Source organism: Triticum urartu, chromosome 7A (genome assembly GCF_056163025.1).
Source record: "Triticum urartu cultivar PI428250 chromosome 7A, HENAU_Tu73, whole genome shotgun sequence".
NCBI classification, from domain to species: Eukaryota; Viridiplantae; Streptophyta; class Magnoliopsida; order Poales; family Poaceae; genus Triticum; species Triticum urartu.
The window spans coordinates 270,361,689-270,369,474 of NC_141879.1; positions in this window are offsets into that span (position 1 = coordinate 270,361,689).

The window sequence follows — 7,786 nt, forward strand, 5'->3', positions numbered from 1 at the left end:
CACGAAGTTCTACTAACTTGGTGATGGTGACTAGAGAATTCTGTCAATCACTATCTTATCTGGAAGATTAACTCCCACTTGATTCAAGCGATTGTAGTACTCAGACAATCTGGGCACATGCTCACTAGTTGAGCGATTCTCCTTCATCTTTTAGCTATAGAACTTGTTGGAGACTTCATATCTCTCAACTCGGGTATTTGCTTGAAATATTAACTTCAACTCCTGGAACATCTCATATGGTCCATGACGTTCAAAACGTCTTTGAAGTCCCGATTCTAAGTTGTTAAGCATGGTGCACTAAACTATCAAGTAGTCATCATATTGAGCTAGCCAAACGTTCATAACGTCTGCATCTGCTCCTGCAATAGGCCCGTCACCTAGCGGTGCATCAAGGACATAATTCTTCTGTGCAGCAATGAGGATAAACCTCAGATCACGGATCCAATCCGCATCATTGCTACTAACATCTTTCAACACAATTTTCTCTAGGAACATATCAAAATAAACACAGGGAAGCAACAACGCGAGCTATTGATCTACAACATAAACAAGCAAGATACTATCAGGTACTAAGTTCATGATAAGTTTAAGTTCAATTAATCATATTACTTAAGAACTCCCACTTAGATAGACATCCCTCTAATCCTCTAAGTGATCACGTGATCCAAATCAACTAAACCATAACCGATCATCACGTGAGATGGAGTAGTTTTCAATGGTGAACATCGTTATGTTGATCATATCTACTATATGATTCATGCTCGACCTTTCGGTCTCCGTGTTCCGAGGCCATATCTGCATATGCTAGGCTCGTCAAGTTTAACCTGAGTATTCTGTGTGTGCAAAAATTGGCTTGCACCCGTTGTAGATGGACGTAGAGCTTATCACACCCGATCATCACGTGGTGTCTGGGCACGACGAACTTTGGCAACGGTGCATACTCAGGGAGAACACTTCTTGATAATTTAGTGAGAGATCATCTTATAATGCTACCGTCAATCAAAGCAAGATAAGATGCATAAAAGATAAACATCACATGCAATCAATATAAGTGATATGATATGGCCATCATCATCTTGTGCTTGTGATCTCCATCTTCGAAGCACCGTCGTGATCACCATCGTCACCGGCGCGACACCTTGATCTCCATCGTAGCATCGTTGTCGTCTCGCCAATCTTATGCTTCCACGACTATCACTACCGCTTAGTAATAAAGTAAAGCATTACATCGCGATTGCATTGCATACAATAAAGCGACAACCATATGGCTCCTGCCAGTTGCCGATAACATGGTTACAAAACATGATCATCTCATACAATAAAATTTAGCATCATGCCTTGACCATATCACATCACAACATGCCCTGCAAAAACAAGTTAGACGTCCTCTACTTTGTTGTTGCAAGTTTTACGTGGCTGCTACGGGCTTAAGCAAGAACCAATCTCACCTACGCATCAAAACCACAACGATAGTTTGTCAAATAGACTCCGTTTTAACCTTCGCAAGGACCGGGCGTAGCCACACTTGGTTCAACTAAAGTTGGAGAGACAGTCGCCCGCAAGCCACCTGTGTGCAAAGCACGTCGGGGGAACCGGTCTCGCGTAAGCGTACGCGTAATGTTGGTCCGGGTCGTCTCGTCCAACAATACCGCCGAACCAAAGTATGACATGCTGGTAGGCAGTATGACTTATATCGCCCACAACTCACTTGTGTTCTACTCGTGCATATAACATCAACATAAATAACCTAGGCTCTGATACCACTGTTGGTTTTCGTAGTAATTTCAAAAAAAAATCCTACGCACACGCAAGATCATGGTGATGCATAGCAACAAGAGGGGAGAGTGATGTCTACGTACCCACGCAGACCGACTGCGGAAGCGTTGACACAACGTAGAGGAAGTAGTCGTACGTCTTCACGATCCAACCGATCAAGCACCGAAACTACGGCACCTCCGAGTTCGAGCACACGTTCAGCTCGATGACGATCCCCGGACTCCGATCCAGCGAAGTGTCGGGGAAGAGTTCCGTCAGCATGACGGTGTGGTGACGATCTTGATGTACTACAGCAGCAGGGCTTCGCCTAAACTCCGCTACAGTATTATCGAGGAATATGGTGGCTGGGGGCACCGCACACGGCTAAGGAATAGATCACGTGGATCAACTTGTGTGTTCTAGGGTGCCTCTACCTCAGTATATAAAGGACTAGAGGGGGGAGGCTGGCCGGCCAAGGTGTGGCGCGCCAGGTGAGTCCTACTCCCTCTGGGAGTAGGATTCCCCCCCCCCAATCCTAGTTGGAATAGGATTCGCGGAGGGGGAAAAGAGAGAGAGGGGGCCGGCCACGTCTCCTAGTCCTAATAGGACTAGGGGAAGGGGGAGGCGCGCAGCCCATGTAGGGCTGCCTCTTCTCTTTTCCACTAAGGCCCATCATGGCCCATTTAGCTCCCGGGGGGTTCCGGTAACCTTCCCGGTACTCCGGTAAAATCCCGATTTCACCCGGAACACCTCCGATATCCAAACATATGCTTCCAATATATCAATCTTTACGTCTCGACCATTTCGAGACTCCTCGTCATGTCCGTGATCACATCCGGGACTCCAAACAACCTTTGGTACATCAAAATGCATAAACTCATAATATAACTGTCATCGTAACCTTAAGCGTGCGGACCCTACGGGTTCGAGAACAATGTAGACATGACTGAGACACGTCTCCGGTCAATAACCAATAGCGGGACCTGGATGCCCATATTGGCTCCTACATATTCTACGAAGATCTTTATCGGTCAGACCGCATAACAACATACGTTGTTCCCTTTGTCATCGGTATGTTACTTGCCCGAGATTCGATCGTCGGTATCCAATACCTAGTTCAATCTCGTTACCGGCAAGTCTCTTTACTTGTTCTGTAATACATCATCTCGCAACTAACTCATTAGTTGCAATGCTTGCAAGGCTTATGTGATGTGCATTACCGAGAGGGCCCAGAGATACCTCTCCGACAATCGGAGTGACAAAACCTAATCTCGAAATACGCCAACCCAACATGTACCTTTGGAGACACCTGTAGTACTCCTTTATAATCACCCAGTTACGTTGTGACGTTTGGTAGTACCCAAAGTGTTCCTCCGGTAAACGGGAGTTGCATAATCTCATAGTTATAGGAACATGTATAAGTCATGAAGAAAGCAATAGCAACATACTAAACGATCGGGTGCTAAGCTAATGGAATGGGTCATGTCAATCAGATCATCACCTAATGATGTGATCCCGTTAATCAAATAACAACTCTTTGTCCATGGTTAGGAAACATAACCATCTTTGATTAACGAGCTAGTCAAGTAGAGGCATACTAGTGACACTCTGTTTGTCTATGTATTCACACATGTATTATGTTTCCGGTTAATACAATTCTAGCATGAATAATAAACATTTATCATGATATAAGGAAATAAATAATAACTTTATTATTGCCTCTAGGGCATATTTCCTTCAGGGCGCCCCCCCTAGGGCACGCCCCCTGCCTCGTGGGGCCCCCGTGGCTCCCCTGACGTGCTTCTTCTGCCTATATAAGTCCATATACCCTAAAACTTCCAGAACACAATAGATCGAGAGTTCCGCCAGAAGCCTCCGTAGCCACCGAAAACCAATCTAGACCCGTTCCGGCACCCTACCGGAGGGGGCAATCCTTCTCCGGTGGCCATCTTCATCATCCCGGTGCTCTCCATGACGAGGAGGGAGTAGTTTTCCCTCGGGGCTGAGGGTATGTACCAGTAGCTATGTGTTTGATCTCTCTCTCTCTCTCTCGTGTTCTTGATTTGGCACGATCTTGATGTATCGCGAGCTTTGCTATTATAGTTGGATCTTATGTTTCTCCTCCCCCTCTTCTCTCTTGTAATGAATTGAGTTTCCCCTTTGAAGTAATCTTATCGGATTGAGTCTTTAAAGATTTGAGAACACTTGATGTATGTCTTGCCGTGCGTATCTGTGGTGACAATGGGATATCATGTGATTCACTTGATGTATGTTTTGGTGATCATCTTGCGGGTTCCGCCCATGAACCTATGCATAGGGGTTGGCACACGTTTTCGTCGTGATTCTCCGGTAGAACTTTGGGGCAGTCTTTGAGGTCCTTTGTGTTGGTTGAATAGATGAATCTGAGATTGTGTGATGCATATCGTATAATCATACCCACGGATACTTGAGGTGACATTGGAGTATCTAGGTGACATTAGGCTTTTGGTTGATTTGTGTCTTAAGGTGTTATTCTAGTACGAACTCTAGGGCTGTTTGTGACACTTATAGGAATAGCCCAACGGATTGATTGGAAAGAATAACTTTGAGGTGGTTTCGTACCCTACCATAATCTCTTCATTTGTTCTCTGCTATTAGTGACTTTGGAGTGACTCTTAATTGCATGTTGAGGGATAGTTATGTGATCCAATTATGTTAGTATTGTTGAGGGAACTTACACTAGCGAAAGTATGAACCCTAGGCCTTGTTTACTATCATTGCAATACCGTTTACGCTTACTTTTATCATTAGTTACCTTGCTGTTTTTATAATTTCAGATTACAAATACCTTTATCTACTATCCATATACCACTTGTATCACCATCTCTTCGCCGAACTAGTGCACCTATACAATTTACCATTGTATTTGGTGTGTTGGGGACACAAGAGACTCTTTGTTATTTGGTTGCAGGGTTGCTTGAGAGAGACCATCTTCATCCTACGCCTCCTACGGATTGATAAACCTTAGGTCATCCACTTGAGGGAAATTTGCTACTGTCCTACAAACCTCTGCACTTGGAGGCCCAACAACTTCTACAAGAAGAAGATTGTGTAGTAGACATCACTAGCGCCCGTGCCCACCCGCCAGACTTCCAGATTGCTAGCGCCACTCGCCCGCTTGGCAGAACGCCCGATCGTCAGTGCCAGCTTGCCCGTGCACAAACCTCTCGATCGCTAGCGCCAGCTTGCTATTAGTGCCCCGCCTCGGCCGCCTCATGGGGCGGCGCCTTCGGTGTCGGATGGGGCCCCGGCCACACCACCGTCGGCTGGTTCGGCTACGGTGACACCGACCTCCTCGTGCGGCCCGACCTCTACACGGACCGCTTCGCAGCCCGGGGATTCTAGCTCGCAGGGCTCTTCCTCGATAGACGTGCCTTCACCCGCTCCCATAGTGTCGGGCCCGGCTACCAGCGGGTCGCCTCCACCACTCACGGGTCCCGTTACTCGTGCTCATGTGGGTGTGTTCCAGCCGAGCTGAGCGAGCTCCCACTACCCTACCGACAAGTACGTGTGTGTGGCTTCCACCTCTGCGCCCTCGCCGTTGCCCACCTCCGCTCAGGTATCTCTCTGGAATCCATAGTGGCAGTGCAACCGGACATGGCAGCTTGTTCCCCGTCCGCTCAAGCACAAACTTCGCCCCGATGGTACACTCAAGCGATACAAAGCGTGTTGGGTGGTTCGAGGCATAAGCGAGCCGGCGTCGACTTCACGGACACCTTTGCCCCGGTTGTCAAACCGGTCATGATTTGTACCGTCTTGCACCTCGCAGTGTCTCGGGCGTGGCTGGTGCACCAGATGGATGTCTCCAACGCCTTTCTCCATGGTCATCTTGACGAGAAGGTGTATTGCCAGCAGCCCACTGGCTTTTTCGACGACACATACCCACATCATGTGTGCCTGCTCTCTGACTCGTTATACGGGCTCAAGCAGGCACTACACAGTTGGTAACGTGCATCGCGTCGTTTCTTCATCAACTCAGCTTCCTCTCCGCTCGCTCCAACGTGCCTCGCTGTTTGTTTATCAACACAACCATGAGACTGCCTACCTACTCCTCTACATCGACTACATCATCTTGACGGGTTGCACCATTGATCTTGGTGTGCTCTGTGCCCTTGTCTCCACTATTGCGCTTGGCTGAGCTGCGCACCGGTCGGTGTCATGCCTCTGTTGTCATGCTCAGACTTCACCATGCCCTGTGCTCTGTCGTTATGTAGATCATGCTTTTCTTGTGACATGCGTCATGAAATATTTGTGAGGAAGTTGGGTAAGTTTATTCGTTGGTAGATTAGTCATGTTTTAAGTTGATTTGTTTGTTTGTTGGGAGGTGTTTTTTCCTATTGTGTTTATTAAAGAAGTTTATTCATCAATGTGGAACATGGGTGGGAGGGGTGAATGAAGGTCAAGCCTGAGCATGTTGACATGAAGGTCAAGCTCTCCGCCATCGATGGTTCGCCGGCCCCGGATGCCCCCTTCTACCGCTTGATTGTTAGTGTTCTGCAGTACCTGACGCTCACTTGCTCGGAGTTGCAGTCTACAGTCAGCAGATGTGCCTTCATATGCATTCAGCTCGTGATGCTCACTGGACCATGGTGAAACGGATTCTCCGTTACATTCGTGGTACTATGGATCTTGGCCTCTCGCTCCATGCTTCAAGGACATTGTGGCATACTCTGATGCGGACTGAGCTGCCGGCCTCGACACACCGTGTTCCACCTCCGGTTACTGTGTCTACCTTGGACCATCACTTATCTCCTGGTCGTCCAAGCAGCAGCCCACGGTTTCTCGGTCCAGTGTTGAGGCTGAGTATCGCGTTGTGGGTAACGTCGTTGTTGAATGCTCCTGGCTTCGGCAGGTTCTCTCCGAGCTCTCTTGTCCTGTTGACAAGGCCACTGTGGCGTATTGCGACAACGTCTCCGCCGTTCATCATCGCCGCACCAGACATACTAAACTTTTTTTCGAAACGGAGGCAAAAGATTTGCCTCATCGATTAAATGAGAGGAGAGTAAAGTTACAGAGTGTTACAAAAGGCCGAGCGAGCGGCATGACAATTACTCGCTTAATACAATTCTCCCCAATTTCTTAGCCCCTGCAGATACCCAAAGGTTGGCCTCATCCACGATAAGCTTTAGTAGGATTGGCGGAGGTGCATTCTTGTGGCGAAAAACCCTAGAGTTCCTCTCTTTCCAAATTGTCCACGACACAAGCATGGTAAGAGAGGCCATGGCGCGTCGATTGGGATTACTCGAGTTGGTTCATCTATCCCACCACTCGAACAGAGACTCCGTAAGGTGCCAGCCACTAGTGTCCATGTGCACAAGACCATACCTATCAATGATCAATCGCCAAAGCCTAGTAGTGAAACGGCATTTGACAAAGTGATGGATGCTTGTCTCCTGCTCTTGTTTGCAGAGGGGCAAAGGCCATAATTAGCCCAATCACGTCTCTTAAGCCGGTCGGCGTTCAAATCTGATCTTGCAAGGCCAACCAAGCGAAGAATTTGACTTTCGAGGGCGCCCATACATTCCAGACCATGAAGTTCATGGGGGGAGTGTCAAACCAAGGAATTGCGCCTTGTACACGGACGACGCCGAGTATGAACCGTCCGTAGAGTGCTTCTGTATAATGTCGTCCTCGGAGTGTTCGTCGAGATGGAAGTCGTGGATGAGCATCCAAAGGGTAAAGAATTTGCGGACGTGGTGGCCGGCGATGACAGTGTCTCGGTTGATCTTGAGCATGGACGGGGTGCCATGGTGAGAACCTCCCTCTACGCCGATGATGCGGCTGTTTTTATGGCACCAATTAAGAGCGACATCGACAACTTGTCTGTGATCTTAAAGGGCTTTGGTGTTGTGACGGGTCTCTGCACCAACTTCCATAAAAGCTCAGTGGTGCCCATTGATGGGCCAACCTTGATTTAGTGCACATCCTTCGAAGTATGCCGGCATCAAGAGTGTCCTTCCCAATCAAATATTTGGGTCTTCCGCTCTCTGTG